We start from the raw sequence: 26,590 nt of genomic DNA on the forward strand, positions 1-26,590 counted from the left end.
CTTGAAGAGCTCGGTAACTCCCTCACCCGCCCTGTGTAAAGATATTGCTATTTATTTTCAGGAGAAAATACAGACAATCTATAGCTCTTTTTCGCAGATAGAAAAAATAGACAATTCATCCGGTGTCTTTCAACCGGGGAGTCAATGGTCAGAATTTAGTCCATTCAACCTGGATAGCTCACTTTGCTGATTTAAACAGCATAAGTTCAGGTTCACCTATGGATCCATGCCCGACCAGAGCTTTTAAATCATTAGCTACGGTCCTTAATCCTGTCCTCAATGCTATCTGGAACTCCTCTCTAAGATTAGGCTTGTTCCCCGCTCCCTGGAAGTCAGCATACATGAGACCCATACTGAAAAAGGAAGATGCTGATTCTGCTTTTCTCAAAAATTATAGGCCGATCTCTCTTCTACCCATACCGGCAAAAATTCTGGAAAAAGTGGTCCAGAGACAGTTCACAGCCCATCTCGAATCCAATGCCCTTCTCCACGACTCACAATCAGGCTTCAGGGCTCGCTATTGCACCGAGACAGCTCTATTGGAGGTGGCAGAGACTGTCTGTGCTACAATTGATCAGGGAAATTGTGCCATGCTGGTGCTACTCGACCTCTCCGTGGCCTTTGATACGGTCTCCCACCGGATACTGATTAAAAGGCTAGAACAGATGGGTATAGTGGGCCCTGTGCTTGCCTGGTTCATTCTTGGAAGATAGGCATAGGTTAATTTCCCTCCACCCCCACATCTCATCAGCAAAATCTCTTACATGTGGAGTGCCTCAAGGGTCGGCATTGAGTCCCACCCTCTTTAATGCCTACATTGCCCCCCTTGGCCCATATGGTGGAGGAATGGGATGTCATGGCTATATCCTACGCGGATGACACCCAGCTGGTGTTCTCCTTCAAAGAGAACACAGAGGCAGCTTTTTCCAACTTCAGGCAGTGTCTGCTTAATATCGCATCTTGGATGACAGACAACTGCCTGAAGTTAAATATGGATAAAACTGAGGTGCTATTCTTTAACCAGGCACAACCTCCAAGAGCAGAGATGTGGTGGCCGAGAGAGCTGAACCCTCCACCTGAACCTGCGCAGGTTGCAAAATACCTTGGCTTTAAATTTGATTCTGCTCTCTCTGGCAAAGCACATGTTAATTATGTATCCTCGCAATGTTTCTGGAAACTGAAAACGCTCCGTAGATTTCTTCACTTTCTCTCGATGGACAGCAGGAAGACAGTGGTACATGCCCTGATCACTTCGCAATTAGATTACGCCAACAGTCTTTATCTAGGCCTCCCTGCCTATTTAATTAGGAAATTACAGATTATTCAAAATTCAGCTGCAAAGCTGATCAAGAACATCCCACTTCGTCATCAAATCTCCCCTCACCTATGGAGCCTCCACTGGCTTACAGTAAAGAGAAAAATTGAATTCAAAGCTCTAACCATAGCACACAGAGCTCTGCCAGAGAAAGGTCCTAAATATCTCAAAGCGAGAGTACAGAAATACACCCAGACCAGATCCCTGAGATTAAATAATCAAGAACTTTTCTCCGTTCCCCGATATACAAAAGCCTGCTTTGGTGGTCGCTCATTCACGGTTAGGACAGCTGCACTGTGGAACACCATGCCTATACATATCAGGGAAGCCAAGACAGAGAGACAGTTTAGGAAAGCCTTAAAACCTGGTTATTTAACCTCCCATTATACTTTTAGTCTCCCTCCCCTGCCAGCGCCGGGACACCCCCTTTGGGGGTAGCCGTGCGCTCTATAAATGATAATAATAATAATAATAATAATAATTAATGGTAGAAGGAGTAATGGTAAACGTGATAGCTGGCTCAGGTTCATCTTTTACCACTGATGATGAAAATGTATGGAGGGATTTATTTGTGAAAATAACATGGCACACATCATGACAGGTCTAATGTGGTGGCATTAAGTTATACAGGTGACAGGATTGATTTTGTTGTTTTTTGTGAATTTGAATTTGAATTTAAAGACAGGAAAGCAAATTGCAAATAGTACATATCTAAAAAGGGTCCTTTGGTGTTAGGTTGGGCTGACTAGGGGGAGTTAGGAATAGTTTTAAACCCCAACAGTCCTGAACCTTTGTTTACAGTTAAGGATAACTGAGAAGTGAAGAGCGATTACTAGAGAAGTAAAGCTTCTGCGACTATCATTGTCCATAAATTTAGACACATAACCATATCCATTAAGGAGGAAGTTTGTATTGAATTAGAAAGCCTAGTGGAGACTAGCATTGTAGAAGGGGTTGAGTCAGCGGATTGGATATCTCCATTATTGGTTGTGAGAAGACCCATTGGAAAAGTACGTTTATGCGTGAATCTTAGGGAACTGAATAAAAACATCTTAGTTGATCAGTACCCATTGCCACGCATACATGAAATGTTTGCAGCTACCAAGGATGTGTAATGGTTTTCGAGTATAGAATTACAATCAGCTTATCATCAGGTGCCATTACACCAGGAAAGTAAAAAGTAGACAGTGTTCATTACACCATTTGGGTGCTATCAGTTCACCAGGGTACCATTTGGTCTTACGTCAGCCACAGCCATTTTCCAGAGGATTCTGAGTGCCATATTTGCTTGAATAGCTGGGGTGTTGTATTTTCAGGATGACATCCTGGTTATGGAGAAAGGTAAAAAACAATATGATCACAGATTGAAAAAAATTCTGGAAATACTTAAGTTGAAAGGCTCAACTGTGGAATATAACAAGTGCAGATGTGCCCAGGAAGAAGTGGTGTACTTGAGGTGAAGTGTTAGCGAATATTAAACCCAAACTTACTTTGTTGGAAGCTATCAAGGATGCGCCTTGTCCTACTGTGAAAGATAATGTTAGAGCTTTACTGGGTTTGATTGAATTTCATTCCAAGGTCATCAATTTGTTTTCTGAGAAAACTAATCATATGCATCAGTTTCTTAAGAATAAGTCCAAATTTAATTGGTCAAGAGAGCACCAGGTAGCGTTTCAGAATTTCAGAAATTATATTTGCAATGCACCATTTTTAAAAGGGTTGAATCTTAAATTCAAAACCATAGTAACTACCGAGGCAAGCAATAAGGGTTTGGGATCTGTGTTGACACAGTGTGATGATACAAATAAAGAATGGATCGTAGCCTTTACTTCAAGGTCTTTGACCCTTACCGAAGAAAGATGTTCAGTTATAGAGTGTGAGGCATTGGCATGTGTATGGGCATTGAATCGTGTTCGCCAATTTGTGTGGGGTCTTCATGTTCTGTTGAGATCAGACCATAAACCGCGAACAAAAATTTTAATAACTGCTGTATTGCAGAATGCATCTCTGAGTCTGAGCAGAATGTCTTTAAAGTTGTTAGACTTTACATACAATATTTTGTATTGGCTTGGGGTCAAGAACGGAGTGACTGACTTTCTCAGTAGAATGTCTTAACCATGTAAAAAGGATTAGGAAATGTTGTGTGAAGAGAGTTGTGTAGCAGGATTATTTAATGAAGGAATGGTTGTATTGACATGACAGAAACGAAATCGTGTTGGAGTAAAGATGATTGTTTAAAGAAAATTGTTAAGTACATAAATGAAGGTTGGCCAGACAAAAATAATATTAAGGACTGATTTTTCTGGGAAGTAAAGAATGAACTGTGTATTGAAACCATTGATATGCACAGGTGTGGAAGAGTTGTACCCCCCATTTGGCTTAGAGGGAAAATTTCGATGTATGTCATGGAGGACACCTAGGAGTTTCCAAAACCAAACAAAGAGTTAAAAACTACTATTGGTGGCCTGAACTGGATACACAAAGTTAGAGGAAAATATGAGATTGCATGGAATGCAATAAATCAGACAAGTGTCAGAAGATTTTTAAACCACCTTTGTTACCCATCGTGTGTCCCAACATGTCTTGGGAAAGGATTAGTTTGGATATTGTTGGTCTGGTGGAGGACGATAATGGTGAATACAAGAATATTCTTATAGTGATGGATTACTTTTTCAAATGACCAGACATAGGAATTGTACAAAGGGCTGAGAGTGATAGAATTATTAAGTTCTTAGATCACATTTTTATGAGAGAGGGGCAGCCCAAGAGGGCAATAGACCTCAATTCATTAATGGGAAATTCAAGGAATTCTTGAAAAGGAACTTTATTGTTCATAATACTACGTTACTGTATCATCGAGAAGGAAATGGATTAGTACTACACTTCAACAGGGTTATCAAAGGCAGCATAAAGTTGGCCGAGAATAGTAGATTGAACTGGGAAAGGGAGTTGTGTAAATTACTTTGGGCTGACAGGATAACTATTAGCAGTATAACAGAAGAATGTCAATTTTCCTTGATAATGTGCAAGGATTTGGTTTGGTTATCATCTGCCAAACAGGTTGAGTCGTCACCCGACCAAGGGGCCGATTCCAATCAGAAGGGCTCCGAACGATGGTTGGAGCCCTTCCGACCGAACTGGAACATGTCCCCCGGATTCCTTTCCGACCAAGCAATTCTGATGGGTTTGGTCGGAAAGGAATCTGACTCAGATTTCCGGATTGCAGACGACAGGCTCGGAGAGTTCGTCTGCCGTCCGGAAATCCCTCAGTACTCAGTACGATGGTAGTTTTTGACTGCCTTTTCGTGCCTTTTTTTCCGGCACGAAAAAGGCAGCCGGAAACTTTCTTTGGGGGCAAGGCTGCCAAATGGCGGCCTGGGCCTCTGTGGATCCCAGCACCCGGTGGCAGGCACCTTGGGGTGCCAGCCACAGGGAGCAAGGAATAACTGCATCCATGCTTTTCACAATGCAAGCATGCTTTCCGCTCGGAATGCATGCTTGCATTGTGAAGTATACGAGTGAAACCAAACCCTGTTCGGTCTCATCGTACTAGCAGGGCCGTAACCGACGACGGCAGGCCAGTCGGTTACGGTTCCTGACTGATGTTGAACGGACCTGAGTCTGTCCAACATCAGAATCGGCCCGCAAGTGAGGAACAACAAGCATATAAGGAATGATACGACAAGTGAAATGTGGAGATTGGGTAAGGGGTAGAATGGAAAGAAAAGTTTGCAAGGGAGAAAACTGATTTTCTGAACCTCTTAGAGTGTGTGAAATGTTTATTATTTTTTATCCTCATTTTGCGCGTGAAATGTGTAAGGAGTTTACGGGAGGCCGTGACTTCAAAGATTGTGCCTGCACTGTCTCGGCAATACTGTTCTGGCAACGGAGAGATTCCCCTTCTTGGCTCTCCTGCATCCTTCAATCAATAATTCTTTGTAACAGGGGGGAGAGCTAGCCTTCCTGGCCACTCGGCGGGAATGTTTCCCGTCTGAATTATTGTCACGGCTTTAATCATTGGATTTGTTTAAGTTAATCAAGTTTCTACATTACCTTAAGTAGTGAGTGCATAGTAATTTTCCCAGATTTCCCCAAAATTAGATTTTTTAGTGGGCTTTCCTTTCCTATCCATTTTATGTGTTTTTATTATAGAATTTAGCCAATCACTATGTGTTGGTGATACTGATTTAACCCAGTTTAGGCATATCTGCCTTCTTGCAAGAAGTATTAATACAAACAGCAAATGTTCCTGTTTTTTTGTTAGCTTCTCTTTCCTTAACCCCACCTTGGTGTCAATCCTAAAAATAATAGGAGTTGTACTTACTTCTAGATGTTTTCCCAATACCCGGCATAACGTCTTACCAAGTTCCTGCCAAAAGAAGTTAAGTAGGGGGCAGGCTTGGAGCATGTGCAGGTCATTCGCTTTTTCTTGCCCGCATTTAGGGCAGGATTTTACGCTGGCTCCTTTGAATTTTGATAGTCTTTTAGGGGTCCAATATGCCCTGTGTATTGTGAATAAATGATTTCTCTTCAGGCGGGCTGGTTTGATGGTTGACCAGCATTTTTCTAGTGACCTCTGCCATAAATTTTGGAGGTCCAGCTCTGTTATGTCTTTCCTCCAGACTGACTCTGGGATCGAGAAATTCGCTTCTCCTGCAGTGATTAGAGCCCAGTACCATCTTGATATTTCCTTCTTTATTGGAGTGGCCTTCGTCATTTCATTCTCTAGGTCTATTCTTCCCATTTTTTTATCCTTTAGTGAACTTGCCCAGCTTGTAAGTTGGTAATATTTAGATTTTGACATCGATGAATTGGTGATTTCTACTAGGTATTCCCACGATTCTATTGAGTTCTCTGTCCTCAGCTGGCCCCATTCGTTGATTCCGGCCGTCTTTAGTGGCAATGCCAGCGAATCTTTTAGGCATTCTGGTGTGTCCGGGGAATCCCATATGGGAGCCATGGAGCTGTAGTAAGAAATGTTCAAAGTACTTCTGACTTGATACCATAGTTTAGCTGCACCAATTAGGATCTTTAATTTTTTATTTTTTTATTTCGGGTGTCCAAATTTAAATAAGAAATAGTCAGTTTTGTTTGTCAATGTTTGAAGGAATTCAGGATAAAACTCGTATTTTTTAATAGGGGTCTCACGTTTTTAAATTGGAAAGCCCTGTAGTATTCGACGAGATCTGTGCTGGCTATTCCACCTTGTTCTTTTTTCCTCCTTATTTTATTCCAGGCAATCCTTGACCCTTTAGATGCCCATATAAAACTCACGATTTCTCCCTGGATCTTCTGCAGAGAATCTCTTTTAAATTCCAGTGGGATGACATTAAAGAGATATGTCAATTTGGGGAGTATGGACATTTTAATCATGTGTGATCTTCCCAGGAAGCTTAATGGTAATCCATCCCATACTTTGAGGAGTTTTTTGGTCTCAAGGGCAATCCTATTAAAGGTTTAGCTGGGGCACTTTTTCTACATCCTTTACCAGCGTTATAACCAGGTATTTTATTTTGTCTTTAGAGTATGGGATATTCTGTTGCACGTTCCAACTCATGGATTAAGTTTTAGCTTCATTGGTTAAGTACCCAGATACTTTGCCAAATTCCGCAATTGTCTTATCTATTGCTGCGGAGGAAATTTGGAAGTAATCTGTAAAGATCATTAGGTCGTCCACATATAACGCCACCTTTTTAGCCCACTCGCGATATTTGAAGGGAGTTATTAAATCATCATTTCATAGAGTATTTGATAGTGGCTCGATGTAGAGGTTGAATAGTAACGGTGACAGGGGGCACCCTTGCCTCGTTCCTCTTTGTATATCGATATTATTAGTGAGGCTCCCATTGATTAGAGTCTTTGCTCTTGGTTTTTTATAGGTCTCAGACACCAGATGACTAAAGCACTGCCCAAGATTGTATTTGGTGATGGCTTTATTTAGAAAAGACCAGTTGACTCTGTCGAATGCTTTACCCGCATCAAACATAATTATGGTTAGGGGGATCTTTTCACAGGTCGCTACATCTATCGCGGCAAAGAGCTCATGAGTTATTTCATATATTTGTCTTCCCTTTATGAATCCCTTTTGGTCCGGGTGGATCAGTTTTGGCATTACAAGGGCCAGTCTCCTTGCTATGATCTGCATAAAGATTTTATAATCGCAGTTCAACAGCGAGATGGGTCTGTATGACTCACAGATTGCAGGGTTTTTCCCTGGTTTTAAAATGATGCTAATGGTTGCGTCATTCCATGAGTCTGGGATTTTACCCTGTTCCTTGTATATTGTGTTTAAGAGTCTTGTTATCGGTGGGGCCAAGATCTCTCTCAAAGCGGAGTAGAGTTTGTTTGGTAGGGCATCAGTACCGGCAGCCTTCCCTCTTTTCAGGTCTTTTAGTGTCGTTTTCACTTCCTCAGTCGTTATTTCCGCATTTAGCTCCTCTTTCTCTTCTTCCGATAGTTTGGGTAGAAGTAAGGGGTCTAAGTACTTTCCAGTTTGTTCTTCTGATGGGAAGGAGTCTTCCTTATATAGGTTGGAGAAGAAGTTTTCGAATTCCTGCTTGATTACCGACTCTTCAGAAGTTAAGCCACTTTGATTGTTCTGCTGTATGCTAGCTATTCTATTTCTGGTTTGTTCGGTTTTTGTTTTCTCGGCCAGCAGTTTTCCGCATCCCTCCCCATACTCATGATTAGCGAGTTTGCTGGCTTCCCACTTCATCTTAACTCTTTTTTCTAGGTAATCCGCCAGTTTTTCTCTTAATTCCCTCCTTTCTTCTTCCATGGTATCTTTTTTACCTTTATCATTTTCTGCCATTATCTGTGCATCAATTAAGTTTAAACTTTTTTCCATATCTCTAATCTTCTGTTTGGCGAGTTTTGTTCTATGAGCTCCCATGCTAATTACTTTTCCTCTGATAACTGCTTTATATGTGTCCCAAGTAATTTGGTCTGATGTCCCTTCTCGATTGTCCTCAAATAAATTTGCTGAGGTTTTACCTAGCTCTTCCCCTAGCTTAGGATCTAGTAATAAAGTGCGATCAACTGTCCATCTGGGTTGTGTTTTATTTCTTGTGGTTTGTAGAGTGAGTTGCACTGCCGAGTGGTCAGATAGGTGTGCTGGTATATGGTCTATACCTTTAATGTTGCTATGCAGGCTTTTGCTTATCAGAAAGTAATCGATTCTGTATCTGTGTCCTAGTTTTTAATTATGAAGAGTAAAGGGAAATCTTTTGTTGCCTTTCTCCTTCCACATATCTATGAAGCCTAGGTCTTTTTTGTAAATCCCTAGCCATTCTCTCATCTTGGGTAAATTGGATTGTCTTCCTGGGGGGGATCTATCTAGTTTTGGATCCAGCATGATGTTATAATCACCCCCTAGTATTATCGGAGCAGTTGTTGTTAATAACTCTGTGTATAGCCTTTGGAGGGGGATTGAGTCGTCAGTATTTGGTCCACAGTATCCTGCTATGATAAAGATGTTATCGTGTATTCTTACCTTAACTAAAGCCCATCTGCCTTTGCTATCCACTATCTTTTGCTCGACTTTTGCATTGAGTGATTTTTTAAAAAGAATTGCAATGCCCTTGACATTGCAGTCTTGGTTGGTGCATACGTAGTTGTCCACCCAACTAAGGTTTTTCACTATTTGTTCCCACTCTGCCTTCAAGAGGTGTGTTTCTTGAAGTATGATCACTTCGTTATCCACTTCCTTTAGGTATTCGAGTATCCTTCTCTGTCTACTATTTGTTCTAAGCCCATTTACGTTCCATGAGAGAATTTTAAATTCTTTAGTTGTTGCCATCACACATTTCTTTGTAGAAACTTAAACTTGTTTCATTTTTACAATCCCTATAAACACCTTCTATTTTTGATGCTAAGGACATTTTTTCTGTTTTTTTCCCTAGTTTGCTCCCCACCCGTGGTGTCTTTTGTTTGTTTTTGTATTTTTTTGTGACGTTCATCGATGACCACCCCGAGGAAGCCTCCTTTCTTTTTTTTGGGCGGTATTACTCGCCCTTTTGAGTTTCATGATTCGCCTTAAATTACATTTTTTTTCTGTCTTAACTTAACTTACATTCGTGGTCCGTAGCTGCTCCTTCATTTGCTCTAAAAAAGTCTCTACCTCGCTGAACTCCCTTATATTGTGCATTTTATTTCACCACATAATTCTCAGTGCAGCGGGGAATTTCATCTGGACTGTGGCTCCCAGGGACTTTAGCTCTTGCATAAATTGTTCTAACTCCCACTGTCTGTCCTGGGTGGCTTTAGACATGTCAGAGCGAATCCTGAAGGTCCAATTGTCTTTGCATAGGGAATTACTCTTTAGACCTTCACTTAGTAGTTTTTCCTTTAGTGTATATGTTTTAAAGTTTATTAAGATCCTCCTTGGTGTCTTTCCCTCTTTACTCTTTCCAAAGGGGTCTCGGTGTACCCTCTGTATGTCGTCAGCCAGGTTCACCTCTTTAGTCCAGGGGAAGTGTTCTTCAAGTAATGAGATGGTAAATTTCTTAATGTCAGACCCTTCAAGATTTTCTGGAACATTTAAGATCCTCAGATTGTTTTTCCTTGTTTGATTTTCCAATGATTCAGCTTTTCTTTTATACTTCTGTCTGAGTCTCTTATTTTTCTAATATCTTTCTGACTGGTGTCTACTTTTTTACTTAGGGTCTCCACCACGGTCTCAACTGCTGACACTCTTTTACCCAATAAATTCATTTTTTGGTCAAGGGTCTCACATACCTCCTGAATCTTGGCTTGGTTGGTTTCGGACACTGAAAATTTTTCTCTCATCTCTCCCAGCACCTTCTCCATGAAGTTCCCCATGATTTTTCCCATTTGTTCTATGATGGAGTGAGGGAGACCTAAATTGTGTGTCTGGGGTTCATTTATATCTGATTGTATCGGGCCTCCTTGAACCTCCACTTGTGAACCTGTGAGAGTATTGGTTTCTATGCTCATGCTGTTTCTTGGTTCTTCGGCGTGTGGTAACACTCCTAAGAGAAGATTAGTCTTCGGGGTACTGGTTATATCTCTGAGTGTTGGGGAGTTGTCTCTTGCTTGTATCGGTTGCTGAACTTTAAAAAAGGATCTCAGCGAGGGGATAATTTTTACTTTTTGTTTTGTTTGGGCCTCTCCTTTCTCAGACCTGGGTTTAGGTTGGCGGTCGCGGTTAGGGGTGCCTCTCAATTTTCTGTTTGTGTTCACTGGTAGTATTACTTGTTTGGTGGGGGGGAAGAAACCTTGCTTAGGGAATTGCCTGTTCCTGAGGCAGTAACTGGATCTTATACCTCCTTCGGGCTCTTTCCCGGGTTGAGAATTCCCTTTTTCTCTTGTTTTAGTGCTGGATTGTGGGGTTTGTAACTCTGAAATCGCCCCCTCCACACACTCATCTTCCCGGCACCTTCAATAACCTCTTTTCCTCCTCCCTTTTCTAGTGAGGCCTCCTGATTACCCCTTTTGCACCCTTCAATCAAATCTAAAGCAATGACCCCCTGTCCTTTCTTTTCCCCTCGTACCTTGTTCATGGGATATGAGCTGGAGCTGGAGCTGGAACTGAAAGGAGTCCCCCGGTCTTCGTCTTTTGGGTGCACTCATAGCCAGTTCTTTGTTTCTGCACCTCCTGCCTCTATCCTCCCAGTCCGGTCCCACGTGTGTCTGGGGTCTTTAGTTCGCTTCTCTTCTACCTGGATAGCACTAGCGCTGGCACTAGTACTGATTGGGGCATTTTTCTCTCCCCTCCATACATCGATGTCTCCGGCTCCGGCAGCGCTGCCCTTTGTGCCCCGGAAACAGCACTGCTCCCGACGCACTGCTGAGCCGTTGCAGCCGCTACTGCTGCCACTCTTCCCCCGGAAGAGGAAACCGACCCCCCGAGCACTCTCCGACACTCCCTGTGCACACCAGACGCTGCCGCCCAGAGCCCGGGGAAAACAACGAGACCGCTGCTGCAGTTCCTGAATCCTTGCGGGCAGGAGTCCCACATCCCTCGGAGGTCCACCACGGGTTGATTCTCTGACCTCGAGGACCCTCACGAACCTCAGTAGGTAGGTCTTTCTTTTTTCTTTATTTCGCTACTGAATCATAGCAGTTGCGGTAATGGTACGAAGCAATTTTTAGTTTAAGAGTAGGCGGCGAGCACGGAGCTCCCGACCGGATCTTCTAGCCGGCCGCCATCTTCCTCTGTCAGTCCGAGTGTGTGAAATCTTGCAGAATGTTGTTAAATTAAGTGATGGAAAAGTGTAGCATTTGAGCAGAATTTCTATGTGCAAGAGTGTGGACAGGCAGGAGCCAATTGTCAACGGCAATGAGTTTGATTGGTTCAAAAGTGCTAATAATACTTGTGGAGAATTGGTATATTCGTATGGTAATAGAATGGATGATAATGTTGAAAGTATGTATAAATATTGCATAAATAAAGGTGATCAGGTGGATGGTCAAATCCACATAATGGTCATGACAATGCTAATGAAGGTTGCTAAATCAAGACTGGAAGGTTTGGTAGGAACATCATCGAACCTAAAAGATTTGATGCATTTGCATCAATATAGTATAATACCTATATGACAGTATGTATTTATTTTCTGTTTATTTTGTTGCTATTGTTTTCAACTTTTAGCAATATATTGATTGCAGTATATATTATCTGTATGTTATAAATGAGAGAGAGAAGCAGTGGGTTCCGGTAAGTGAAGTTTATTCCATAAGTAGTTGACTCCACCTGTCATGGACGTCTGGTCTCCGTTCAGCCTGTGGTTACAATGGTGAACAGGGAGACACAGCCGACCGTGCGCGAGGAGAGTATTTAAAACACAACATGTTAATACAGTAGGCACGGGCCGTGGCTCGTGAATGCAACTTTAAAAGAAAACAATGTTAGCCTCGGGCTTTGGCTCGTGATATAGACGCGAGTCGAACTCACGAGCCAAACCCCACGAGCCAAACCCGCGTGAGAGTCAACGCGGGTGAAGCCCGCTATTACACCACCTTCCCCCTTACAACAGTCGATAAAAATTGGAACAAGAAACATTGTCGAATTAAAATGGATCTAACCAGAAATAACACAATTGTCTAAAATTTAATGAACTCGTTATATCTCTCAGGAGCCCTGATGCGCCTGCCAAAAGAAGAAACTTTTGTGTGGGAGGGAACATCCTGGCCGACAACAACGTTTGGAGGACCCACAGAAACCTCCCCTGATAGTTGTACCGAAGGCTGGGGGGCTTGTGAAAAGGAATGGATAGGAACACTGGGAATAGAAGGAGTATCCATCCAAAAACTCCAATCCAAGCTACTGGAGTTCCCATTATGTTTCATTCCTTTGATAATCTGTGCTTGGTGATCAGAGACTTTCACTAGTTGGCGTTTGTTCCACCAACCCTTTTTTCCCAGAAAGGCAGCTCCCTTACTTACTTTAACTACCTGAATGGGTGCAAAAAATTTTGAGCGTCCTTTCACTACTCTACCTGGACTCTTGATTAAAACCCAGTCACCAACCTGCAGGTCCACTAATTTACCATCTGAGGTACCATCAAAGTGTAACTTCATTTGGTTCTGTTTTTCTAGAACAGATTTCTTAACAGAATCCAAATCGATAATTTTATCAGCAGAGTCCTGGTGCAACCATGAAGGAAATAGGACAGAACGATTCTCTCTACCTCTCAGCAAGGAAAACGGGGAGACTCCAGTTACGCAGTGAGGGGAGGTATTGTAGTGCCACACTTTTTGCTTTACAAATTCAACCACATTGTAACCACAAGAAATCGCCGTTTGAACACCTTCTTTAACCACCTTATTCCCCCTCTCGACAAGACCATTCGAAGCTGGGGAATAAAGAGAGACTTTGAGTTGTTTGATGTCCAATTGTTTCAAAAATTTGGACATTTTATCTGAAACAAAATGAGTTCCGTTGTCTGAGACGATAAACTTGGGAGATCCCTCTAAATCAAACACCCTCTTGAGAAAGGTAATTGTGGAATCTGAATCAGGAGTCTTAACAAAATCGAAGTACATCCACTTTGAAAAATAGTCCACCAAAAGAATAATGTACTTATTCTCTTGTTGAAGAATGGAATATGGCCCCGAAAAGTCTACCCCAACTTTCTCCCAGGGAGAGCTAGGAAAATCCGTGGGATGTAGGGGAACTTTCAGTGTGCGCCAATGTTTATCGGATAATAAACACTCCGGGCACAAATCAATCAAATTTTTAACTTGGGCATCAATTGAGGGCCACCAATAGCGCTGCTTAATGCGCATAGAGGTTTTAGTTGTCCCCAGATGCCCTTGATGTGCCTTATTAATAATAGACTCCCTCAGTTTAAAGGGGGGAACAAATTTCTCACCTCTTCGTACTATGCCGTTCTCAACAGACAATTCCTCAGAAATTTGGGCAAAACTACGTAGATCGCCATTCAGACTTCTTGGTTCAGGCCAACACCGTGTGGTAAATTCTATCACTTTTAACAACACGTTGTCTGAAGCAGTGGCTTCCTTCCAATCGCCCTCAGAAATCACATCACTAACCACATCCACTGCATCCACCAAGGTAACACATTCTACGTCCTCTACCAGAAAATCCTCCTCATCGTCCTTCTCCATAGCCATTCTAGATAGGCAATCAGCCCGAAAATTCTTGCCACCAACTATATGCTTAACAGAAAAATTGAACTCTTGTAATTTCGAGACTAATCTCATCAGTCTAGCTGACATTGATGTTGAACTGGATTTATCAAAGATGTAAATTAGTGGCTTGTGATCAGTGACCAACTCAAATCTTCTACCCCAAATGTACATTTTAAACTTGTGGACCGCCCAAGCACAAGCTAGAGCTTCCCTTTCGATAGTGCTGTATCTCTGTTCGAACTCTTTGAGTGCTCTAGACGCAAATGCTACAGTTTGTTCCTGACCATTCACCTTTTGTGTAAGAACTGCCCCTAGACCAGATATACTCGCATCTACAGTGATAACTGAGGTGGCATCTTCTCTGAAGGCATGTATGGCTTTAGCAGAAACGATCATCTTCTTGATCTCACAAAAAACCTTGTCTAACTCTTGCGTCCAAACAAAACTAGACCCTTTCCTCAAAAGCTTTCGTAAAGGTTCCATTATTTGTGAATATGACTGGACAAACCTTGCATAATATTCTGCAAGTCCCAGGAAGGATCGTAAGGCATCCTTATCAGGAGGAGGTTTTGCGTCTTCAATGGCTCTAATGACTGAAAACTTGGGAGTGATACCTTGGTCCGATACTGTATGCCCTAGATAATCAATTTTGTTAACTGCAAACTTGCATTTGTCTGCACGAACAGTCATATTCTTAGACATTAAAATTGAAAGCACATTTCTAAGAATAACGTCGTGTTCATTTAGTGATTTGGCAAAAATCAGGATGTCATCAAGGTATGCCTGCACACCCGCTATGCCTTGAAACATCACATCCATCAGCTTCTGGAAAACGCTTCCAGCAGACGCTAACCCAAAAGGGAGGCGAAGGAATTTAAAAGCTCCAAAAGGAGTAATAAAAGAGGTAAGCTCTTGGGATTCCTTCGCTAAAGACACCTGATGGTACGCTGACCTCAGATCGATCAAAGAAAACCATTTAGCGTCGCCTATGTTAGCCAGAAGCTCGTGGATTCTCGGTAGCGGGTGACAGTCAACAATAATGTTCTTATTTAATGAGCGTAAGTCCGCACATAATCTAATTTCCCCAGTCTTTTTGCGTGCGACTACAATTGGTGCGACCCATTGTGAAGAATTGATGGGGGAAATGATACCTTGTTTACACAAATCATCCAACATCATTTTTAATTCAGATCTGACACTCAGTGGGACAGCTCTAACTTTATGACTAACTGGTTGTGCCCCGGGTGTCAGTCTAATCTTATGCTCAAATCCTTTGACACTCCCTACCGTTTCCATGAATACAGGTTTAAATTCTGCCAAAATTTCTTGAACTTTTGCGTTATGATCATCAATTACAGCAATAGGTAAATCAGTTTTAAAGGTAGGTAACTTCCCAACCTTGATGGGGTTCTCATCACCTGGGACTAAATAAAGACCCATTAAGGCTAAGTCTTTCCAGCCCACGATGTCTTTGCCTTTTTCTGCTACATAAATTTTAGTGACGGTCTCCCTCCCCAAGCATTGGACTAATCCTACAAAATATCCTAGCATGTTAATATTCTTCTCCCCAAATGCTAGAGGATTAACATCAGATTCAATCAGTTCGACTCTTTTGTCCCATTTTTCGTAAAAGGTTGAGTCTCTAAGGATAGTGTATGGGGAGCCTGAATCCGCCATGACCTGAAGGTGTACGTTATCAATAATAGCTGCGCATAATGGACCCTTAATAGAATCAATGTCACCATTAGTATCAAGAGTTACAATAATGTTCTTAAAAGATTCAGTACATGCATCAAAGTCTATCATATTAACATTCGGAGGTTTCTTTGCAAATCTGCAAACCCCCTGAAAATGCCCAATTTTTTTACAAATGGAACATCGCTTCTTGAGGGCAGGACAATTTGGGGCGTTCCCAATGTGATCCTTTGAACCGCATCTATAACAAAAGTAGGTTTTCTTTCTTTGGTTGAATTTATTTGGTTGAACTCTGCCTTTATTAGTAATGGCACAGAGAGTTTCTCCTTCATCAGAGTCGTAGCAGTCTATAGCATTAACACCCTGTTTAGGTTGGTCCATAACAACTTTGCTGGTTAATGTAGAACGTTCAATGCTAAGAGCAAGGTCTATGACTTCACTTAAAGATGGGTTCTTGCACCCCAGAATTCTCTGTTTAATCTTCCTTGAAGTTGAAAGCGTGCGTGTCGCTGAAGTGACACGCAATGTTTTTAATTACAACGTGCGTATCGTTGGAGGTGCGCACAACAATTAAACATTTAAGATCAACACAGTACCTTGTGGTTGCGTCTTGAAAACAGTCTTCGGACGATACCTCAATAAAGTTGCATGAAATGACATCCAATGAGGTTGATCGTGTTGAAGAAGATTGTCACCGTCCAATACGAGTTGCCGGTTGAAGAGACTTGTAGAGGCAGCTCTGTTGATTGGAAAACCAAGAGATTCGACCGTCCAATGGAAAAGTTTGTGATTGACGAGGTGCTGAATCAGGGGAAAATCAGCGTGGGTGAGGTGGAGTCTCCGTCTTGTCGCCAAAATATGTTATAAATGAGAGAGAGAAGCAGTGGGTTCCGGTAAGTGAAGTTTATTCCATAAGTAGTTGACTCCACCTGTCATGGACGTCTGGTCTCCGTTCAGCCTGTGGTTACAATGGTGAACAGGGAGACACAGCCGACCGTGCGCGAGGAGAGTATTTAAAACACAACATGTTAATACAGTAGGCACGGGCCGTGGCTCGTGAATGCAACTTTAAAAGAAAACAATGTTAGCCTCGGGCTTTGGCTCGTGATATAGACGCGAGTCGAACTCACGAGCCAAACCCCACGAGCCAAACCCGCGTGAGAGTCAACGCGGGTGAAGCCCGCTATTACACTGTATCAATAGTTATATCATTTATATTTTTGTTGTTGAACTGCAAAGAGGAAGGTGTGTTGTATTGTATGTGTGTATGATTTGTAAACATGGAATAGGTAGTGTGATGCAATTTTAGAATGCAGACTTATGAGGGTTCCAGGGAGTTCAGTTAGGGGCTTGTGAAGAAGCTGCAGTGTGCCTGTATGACTTTACGACCTGTCCGGGACAGTTATTAAAGGTTTTACATTTCTAACCCACTAGCGTGGTTACTACAGTTGCCAGTTTTGTGAACTGCAGAGTTGTCAGGTTTTTATTTCAGTGATCATTTGGCCCCTGTCCGTCTGCCAAAACATTTAGGATGCTGCTCGGGGCCCGAGTGCACTGCTGCCACTCCACATTTACCATCTGCTCCAAAGACACTTACATTGCATTCCCCACCATCAGAATTGCAAGAGTGGGACTTCTTATCGTGATGAATGAAATGTATGCTGATGCCAAACAGTGGTTATTGTGTTTCCCCGATGTCTCTCGTGCTCATGGCTTGTGGCAGCTGCTCTTGAAGACTCTGGTTTTCAAGAAGAAAACAACACTGGAAACTCATTTTTTGGCGCTGCACCAAAATGTATATGTTTCATCCCTTTTCAAACTGTACTATCCTCATCTTTCCCACCTTTAAAAGATAGCTAAAACAGTTAATTTTCAACTTTCACTTCCCCTCCTCCACAGCAAAGTCCTAAAGGCGTCGCACTGCATACTGCAAACCCACCTGACCTGTATTGTAGACAGGGTGCATAGTACCTGTTTGCACCACGGAGCACCTTTAAACAGCTGTTCTATGTGCAAACAGGGAAAGTTCACATTATTACTATGACATTGTGATGCCTGAGGGCAACATATTAGTGAAAGACAGAACAGCTATTGGGAGTGACTAGTCCGCACAGAGGCACAGATCTCACCTGCAGGTGGGTGCCATGAGTGACTGCACCCGCCTGAAAAGGGGTGTCTTGGGGTTCCACTGGACCCCGTTTCACCTCCCCAAGAGGAATGCCATCATGGTGTGCACTGACTGTACGATACATCTTTGTGACGGACAGTTAGTGTGCCAACTGGCAGCCATTTTGCCTCTGCACACATGCCCAAAATATGGTGCGAAGGCAAAGTGATTCCCTCATTTCCATGGGGCCACATCCCCATGCAAATAAAGGAACGCCATTTTAGAATAGGACAGGTACCCTCTTCTATAGTACCATAGTGCAAAGGGGCACTACAAATTGGTGCACGTGCCCATTCCACTATGTGAAGCTTTCTGTTGCTCCTGGCCCTTGTACAATTCAATACAAACAAAGATACAAATACATAAATGAACAAATAAATGCATAAAATAATTTCCTAGAATCAAGCAATGGTGAAAACAGATTATCCCAGTGGTTTTATAAGAATGTGAGAAGTACAAGCATTTTTTTGTTCTTGAGGCCAATAAACCAGAGCAAATTCATGTGGCTTGAAAATGAATGATGCAAATTAGCAGAATTTGGCTCCAAATGGCGCAAGGCTGCTTTGAGACGATGATGGCTCTGAGTGGACATAGCACACAAGCACTGTGTACATTTCTGCATTTAATTGCTTTTATTTGGAGTCCCTGGACATATCTGTCTGTCTTTTAATTTCCTTTCTGATGTGTCCAGTCAGGTGAACGGAAACAATCCTCATCTGTGTTTTACCATAAACCAAACACATAAGATGGCTGAATCCTGTAGAAGTGGCCTGTATTGGAGCACACTGTCCGAGTTTATGCACCTGTGCCTGAACGTGTATGTATCTGATTAAGAGCGATGCAGCACCATGCAGGAGATAACTGCCAGCTCACTTAAAATGTTGGATCCTGGCTCTCTGCGGGTTAACCACGGCGGAAGAGCTGGAGCTCAGGAAGCAACATGTGAAGTGTAGGTGTGAGATTGTTTCTATGACAATGCATTCATAATATTCATTAAAAAATAACACGACGGCATTGAGAAACAAGATTGGACAAAAACAACCACAAAGGCTTTGCATGGCCATGTATGAAATGCAGAATGCAGGTGTAGCTTGGGATAGCATCTTGACAGACATTTATGCCTATAATTGCATGAATCTATTTTCCCAGCAGCACTGCTATATCACACCTCTGAAAGTTCATGAGATTTAATAGTACTCCGAATGGGCATATGTGCAGTGTCAAAGTGTGAAATGTATTTGACGCAGGTGCGGAAACCACATTTCCTGAGCATCAGCAGTTCATCAGGCTCTCAGTGGGTGTCTAGGATGTGCATTAGCAACATACAACTTCTCTGTTACTTGCAAAACTGTGAATGCTGATATCCATAAAGAGTATATAACATCATGTCCAGACTTCTTCAGCTCAATCAGTGCACTTGCAATATATTTAACCCCTTAAGTCCTGAGCTTCCGTCCCCTCGATTCGCCTGCTCTTCTCTGCTGAGTCTTTTGTTGGATGTTTTGGCCAATTTGTGCTTAATGTTTAATATCTGTTTTCCCTCAAAAGAAATCTAAGAAAATTGGTTTCATTTTATTCCAACATGTTGAGGGTTCAGGGTTTGTGTACTCCCCTTGAGGCAACTGACCAAGTAACCAAAAATGACAAACGTTTGAGAGTTTTGGTAAAATGAGGAAAGTGTGTTTGTTTTCTAAAATTGCATAAATAAAAGGTTTGCTGTGCTAAGATCTGCCACTTCCTAGGTTTCAGGAAAAGGCAGAGTTGTAAAAAAAAATGTGTTCACCGTAGTATCACATTTTCTAAGTGATGGCCAACATTTCCTTTTTTTGCAGTTCCTACCTATTTGTGGTGTGTGTGACAACGAGATGTGAAACCAATGTTTGAACCAGGGAAGCAGTACATTTCTAATAGGTGGACACACGCTGAATTGTGCAAGGAGCGAGTAATGTGAATAGCACAATGTTCTCTCAAAAATAATCAAAAAGTAATGCAATTAAGAAGTAAAAAATAGGTGGCAATGTTTTTATCTGTACATTTTTGCCCAGATGGCTGATCTATAAAAGTAATTCACTGCTTAATCAGTCCGAATTTGCATGTTGCAGGGGTAAATGGTGTTTGTTCGATGTCGAAAAAACACAAAATACCCAGAGCCATCAACCGAGCATCAACTGTTGATGATTTTTCATACCATGGATCAAATCATAAAATAAAATCTAATGAAGGGAAGAATAGGTATGAGGGAGAGCTATGCTTATTTGAAATGTGCCTTAGGATCTGATTTTGAGAACAGTGGTTACGTATATGACTCTGAATTTGGAGTCACTCTTAAAATTGTGATTCAGAGGGCACTTGAAAAAGTAGTTTTTTTTAAAACTCTGGCTTACATTTGGAATTCATAACTGAAAAGAAATGTTACAAATAATAACAAATGCACTAATATTTTGTGTTCTTATGCTTCTCTCAATAAAAACACTTCTTTGGGTGGGCCTATAACACACGACAGGAAATGTCCTGAAATGCAATGTGGGGATATTTTTCCTTGAAATTTGAATCTTTCAGAGCATGTGAGTAACTGTGGTATTTTTGCTCAGAGTCAGGCAGCATTCAGGGAATGCTACCAAAACAGATAAATTACAAAACACATTGTGAACAAAGGCTGTTGTTCTTGTTAGTTCGCAGTAACTTTTTTAAAATCACAAATGGTGCATTTTGCAGTAAATATTTACCGTAAATGGACCTTTTTAGTGTCTAACTAACTTATACTTTTACTTATATTCGAGGCTTTCGCATAAAATGTTTTATTTAGCAGGGAGTTATTTTTGTATACAAGTACAAATAGATATAATATGTCTATAATTGGTTTAATCGTTTAAACCTGCATCTGTAATGAACAGCATATCAGCTGATATGAAATCATCCAAACATGAAAATGGACCTTTCGCCCAATACTTGTACATCGATTTTAATGATATTAATTTATCACAGAGATGTATTTTAGAATGGACATTTCTTGCTCTTCTCTATTTTTCCATTATATACTGTATTTTATTGTGATGTGTTATTATATACTTTTATGGTTCGATGAACCGAACTAAAGTTGAGATTTCTAAGAAAGGCACATAATTATGTGAAGTGACATAATGGAATCATTTTTGGAATTCAACATAACAAACACAATGTGAAATTCTTGGAAGGATGCAAATTGCACTGGCATAATTTAACTTTTACCCAAGCCTAATTATACAACTTAAGGCCTAGGCAGCATTCATCCAGGAGAGGAAGAATTCTATGTTCTAAAAACTATTCTTAATATATTCTGTGCTAAATTGGTTTCAGAGGTACTTATAGAAATATTTATATGCTGTGAAGGATTTGTGAGTGATGTGAGGAGAAAGTGAGAATGCACTGAAGTGCAAGTGCTGGTGAGTGGAAAACTATAGAAAGGATTCAGCAATTGGCTGAACTATCTGGAAAATCACTGGTAACAGTCAACGGAATGAAAATGCGGAACCAACTAGTCTGTGTAAACAGGAATTTGCAGAGCCTATAACGAAAACCCCCCCAAAAAACTTTGAATTGAAACACACACGTTCCAAAGGCAAACTGAAGTGAAATTACAATACCGGGGAGAATCCCCCTCAAATAAAGCTGTGGCACTCTGCCGGAATCCTTTGCTGAGGGGTACCTTTGAAAAGGGGACCCCACCATAGAATAACATTGGAACCTCTCCTATGGAATAACTTTTGACTGGGACCTACTAGGTATGGCATGTTTAGTATAGTTAGAATCGTACTGGGGAGCCCTTTCCAAAGATATATTGGGTTTGGGCACTACTACTTTAGAAAACCCACTTTTAGAAAGTGGACATTTTCCTGCCTGCACTGGGTTTATGCACTGCAGACTCCCCCTCCCATCTGCATGCTGATAGCCTTCCTGGTCTGTGAGGAGGAAGTGGTGATTCACACCTTTACACATGAATAGGCTGGGCCCAGCTGCCACACAATAGGCTTAACGACCCTGCATTTGTCACTGTAGACAGCCAGGAGCCAGGTGAGGGAAGACAGGGAACACCCCAGAAACCCAGAGACTATTCCCGAAGCACCAGAGTATAAAAGGGAGGGTCCTGGCCACACATTCTTTGTAGAAATATCTCACGCCCTCCACCCTGCCCAGTCCAGATTCCGTGCTGCTCACAGCACGAAATCGGCATTGGTGGAAATTTCGGAGGCCATTAGGGACTGTTTGGACGCACGCGGCAGAGCGGCTCTAATATTATTGGACCTCTCTGCTGTGTTCAACACGGTTCCCCATCAGCTTCTTCTCTCCCCTCTGTCAGACATTGGCGTCACTGGTTTGGCTTTAGAGTGGTTGACTTCTTTTCTTCTTCCCCGGACTCAGCAGGTCTGGCTACCGCCTTTCTCATCATCGGCCAAGCTTCTTTCCACCGGGGTGCCCCAAGGGTCAACTTTAAGTCTGCTATTGTTTAATATATATATGACCCCTCTGATTTTCTTGGCCGAACAACTAGGCGCCAAAATAATAGCCGACCCCGATGACACACAGCTGCTGTTTACCTGGCCTGCCATGGACTTGGACACTGCTTCCGCCCAAACCTGTCTCTCTTCAGTCTTTAATTGGCTGGCTTCTGTCCAGCTAAAATGTAATGAAGATAAAACTGACATTTTACTTTATGGGCAGTTCCCTTCACATTTTAGAGAATCCATGTGGTCTGCGGGCTTCCCATCCCCAAGCTCTGTGGGCAACCCGGCAAAAAATCTGGGGGTGTGGTTTGGGGAAGCCTTAAAATTTGAGGCTCACATTAAGAAACTCACCCTGCTTTGTCACTCTTAAGGCTCTCTGAAAAAATTTTCCTCTTCTTCCCTGAACAGCGAGAGAAACAGTGGCGAGAGTGCTCATTCTCTCCCGCCTTGACTGCGCTAACGCCCTGTTTAGCGGCACCCCGGCCGACTTGACCAATCATCTCCAGATAATCCAAAATGCGACTGCCAGACTCCTTTTCAACATCTCAAGTAGGACTAGCATCGGATACCATCTGCGCAGTCTGCACTGGCTTCCGGTGTCTCAACGGATTATTTTTAAGACCCTTACATTTGCCCACAGAGCCATTCATGATCAGGGCCCACTTTATCTGAGGAAACAATTCTCTCTATATCTTCCCAATCGTCCCCTGCGTTCTGCCCTCAACACCGGCTGGGGGTTCCACGCTTTAAGTGCTTCCATTTTGGAGAACAATACATTGCTGTGAAAGCAGCAGTTGCCTGGAATCCCCTCCCTCTGGCCCTTCGTTCCATTCAGAATTATGCGCTTTTTAAAAAAGCGCTTAAGACCCACCTGTTTAAAAGGGCGCTTTAATCTTTCGCCTCCCTTCCTGTAGCTTCTGCCTCTTGCATCGCTCCCCTCGCGCCAGGATACTCCAGAAGTAATTGAGCAGCTACAAACCCCATATAACATAACATAACATTCTTGTTACACCACTGGACCAAGAAGAATCTCTGCTGGAGTGAAGACTGCTGTGTCAGGAGGATTGCTACACTACTGAGGTTGACTGCTCCCAGGAACTGCTGCCCCAAGCTAGCTTGTCCTGTCTGCCTGCTGATCTTGCCCTGCCAGAGAAAACCTAAAGACATCCCCTCTAGAGTGTCTCCACAAGAAGAGTGACTGATCCCCTGGTCACTGGGATCACAAGAACAACAAAGACACCAAGGGTTACCCCTGCAACGCTGTGGAACTGCCTGCTTCAAAAGAAAACAAAGAAGCCAAAAGGACAACAACGTTCTGTTTTTAGAAGGCGCTGTGAGCCTGTAATCACCGCCGCCGCCCGGGACCCTAACTGAGCTGTAAGCAGTGGTCAAAGTGGGAGAAAAAAAAGTAGGGGAACTGTGGGCGGAGTATCAGAGGGCGGGAATAACCAGTGGATTGGGTCAGTGGGCGGAGTCAGAGGTGTGGCAAAAAGAGCAAAATATTTAATTTTGTTTGTATTTGTTTCCCATTTCACTAACCGGTTACAGCTTATTACGTTATTTAATTTAACCAATTGATACACGTTTATTTAAGGTTTAATATGAGCTATTGACATTAAAATACATTCACAAAGTGGAATACGTTTCCAATCACAGAATGTCCCAAATATCATTGAAAGTGGAATTGCAAGCCATTTGTCTCGAGGAGTTTGTCATGAGCACATCTCCTCCCTTTTCCAAAAAGAGCAGTTAAAAAATGAATGGCAAAATATCGTAGTTTGCAAATGTTTTCCACATAATTATGGCTCTGCCATATTTGCCATAATACATCATCTGCTGCATAATCTGACGATTTTAATTAATAAATTGTTTATAGCTCAAACAGATCAAAAGTTACTAAAAATATTGCCTTGTGCTGCTGTGAAGGCGAGGGCCCTTTGCAAAGGTTGACTGGTCGCCTTTCTCACTGCTGCAGTTGTATGTTCCACTGGTATTAATAAGGAAAAAACTTTGCACAAACTGTTAGCATGTATAAAAATGTCAAAATAATAAAGAATCAGAAAATGTACAGCACCACTAATACTAGTGTAGGGTGTCTTTACATCACACAAATTACACAGAGACAATCAATCAATCATACGTGTGTAAATAACTATATAGGAAATGTTACATAAGACAAAGGACTACAAGGTGTAGGGGTCACATGACAACCATACTAGTAGGCAGCATAGTTTAATAGTGATTGGTCTGGAGAAACAAAAACTCAGAATTTAAAACATAATACCATGGTTGGGGGTTCTCTTTAATAATCAGAATTGATTTCTTCCCAAATTAACCCTTTTTTGCAACATTAGGATAATCAAAGATTGGGGAACAAACCATAACACTCTAATTTATACCTTGCAGTTTGCCTGAAGTTCTTACATGACAGTTAATAGCTCACTGTTCTATGTTAGGATTTTAACTTATTAACTGCAAGTAACAATAGGGTCTCTCTAACAAAAGTAGTAACCCACTGACCTATTTACATTATGTGCACTTTGTGATCTGCATGGTACATGTTCTTAGCAGCAGGCACATTAACGCTCTGCGCTTCCTTTCCATGAGTCAAAAAGTCCACTAAACAAAACACCTTCCGTCTCTGCTAAGAGCATTAATCACTGGAGTAATCATGACATTTTTATTGTTGCCGAAAATTGTTGGAGGCCAGGAAGCAGACAACAACTGCTTTTAAAACCATATTAAACTTGCAAACATGACCCTCCTACCTGAAGTTAGCGCCAGCCGAAGTCCACGCAGGTAACAGCGGTGAGGCCGTGTAAGGGGGATTTCGAGGGATGATGCAGAGTGAAAATGAATTATTTATTTAACTTCCCCTCTGCATCGTCCCTCGAAATCCCCCCTTACCCGGCTCCTCTACCCTACTGCTGTTACCTGCATGGACCGCGGCTGATCAGCGCCTGGTGTGGTCGCACTGCCCTAGAGCCACCCCGCTCAAGGGTCCTGTGACCTCAGTGATAGAGTCACTGTCACTCTATGGTGTGCTGCTTCATAGGCCTGCCTGCAAGACTGGACGTTAACTCCAGAATGAATTGTGGCAGACAGGCCTGCAAGGTTAACCCACACTTGCCACTGCTAGGGTCCACCTGCTGGTGGTAAGACACCAGGGCTTTTAAGATCTTGTGTGGTCTTCTAAGGTCTAGCATGAGAATGTGCTCCCTCAGGGGGAGTGGTCTGGTGGACTGGTCATGAAGGCAGAACCTGGTTTCCCCGTTCCAAATTCTGCATCTCTGACCATAGTGCCACATCCTCTCCCCCACTGAACACCATCCTGCCCCACTGAGAGAAACTTGCACCTCACTGACCCGTGATAAACACCTGGATGCGACTCAATTCAAATTATGCACTAGATAAGAGCAATATGCTGCCTGAAAAAAATTAACAACATCCTGGAAAAAGCAAACACTCATAGGGAATGCAAGATTAAGTAAAGTATGTGAAATGTAAGCAGGAACAACATGGCTACCTTTTTCCTTTTACTCTCATTATTCAGAAATTAGTGAGTGCTTTTGACTGAAAAGTTAAGGCCACGACTACAGGGTCCAGAAGTGACCTGTTTCAATACCCATTGCTTATATCCTTACAAAACATAAGCAGTACTGTTTAAACAGACCACATCACTGAACAAAGAGCCGTGGTACACGTTTTGTTTTCCAATTCACCAATCAAGCAGGTATTTCAGTACCTCCAGGAATAGTGCACTTTCCCACCCAGGGAAAGCAAAGTTGTTTAAAGAGAGACAAGAAAACAAAACTAGCTTCACTGGCAAACACTGTAAAGTGCCGCTAATGTGTTTAGGTGTGAATAAATCAATCTGGCCAACTTGCTACCACTCTGTCTTGCTTTAGTTAGTTATTTTTCATATGTTGAATGTTTTATTTCTCTCCACCCCGAAACTGCACTTAGAAACTGAGAAAAATGTTAGAAAAAGATTTCCAGCAAAAGTGTTTTTCTTTTTTGGATCCATTTCACAGGGGAGCATATAAACGAAAGGAGGAAAGAGAAGATACCTTTTTCTTGAAGTTTCTGTTTTCACTAAATGAGGAGGAGCGAGACAGAAAGAGAAGAAAGAGGGAGAACAAAGAGGGGGGGGCAGCTGCCAGCGGCAGGAGACCTTGACACGGTCCTTGTCTTCTCTGGGCACGAAGGAAAAGACAGAGTCCTTTTCCTTCTCTGCCCATTCCCAAAAGCCGAGAATCGGCCTTGGCGATTAATGCCGTCTAAAATTTAACTTCGACCACTGGCTGTAAGGGCTGT

Source organism: Lissotriton helveticus, chromosome 5_1, assembly GCF_964261635.1.
Source record: "Lissotriton helveticus chromosome 5_1, aLisHel1.1, whole genome shotgun sequence".
Classification (NCBI taxonomy): domain Eukaryota; kingdom Metazoa; phylum Chordata; class Amphibia; order Caudata; family Salamandridae; genus Lissotriton; species Lissotriton helveticus.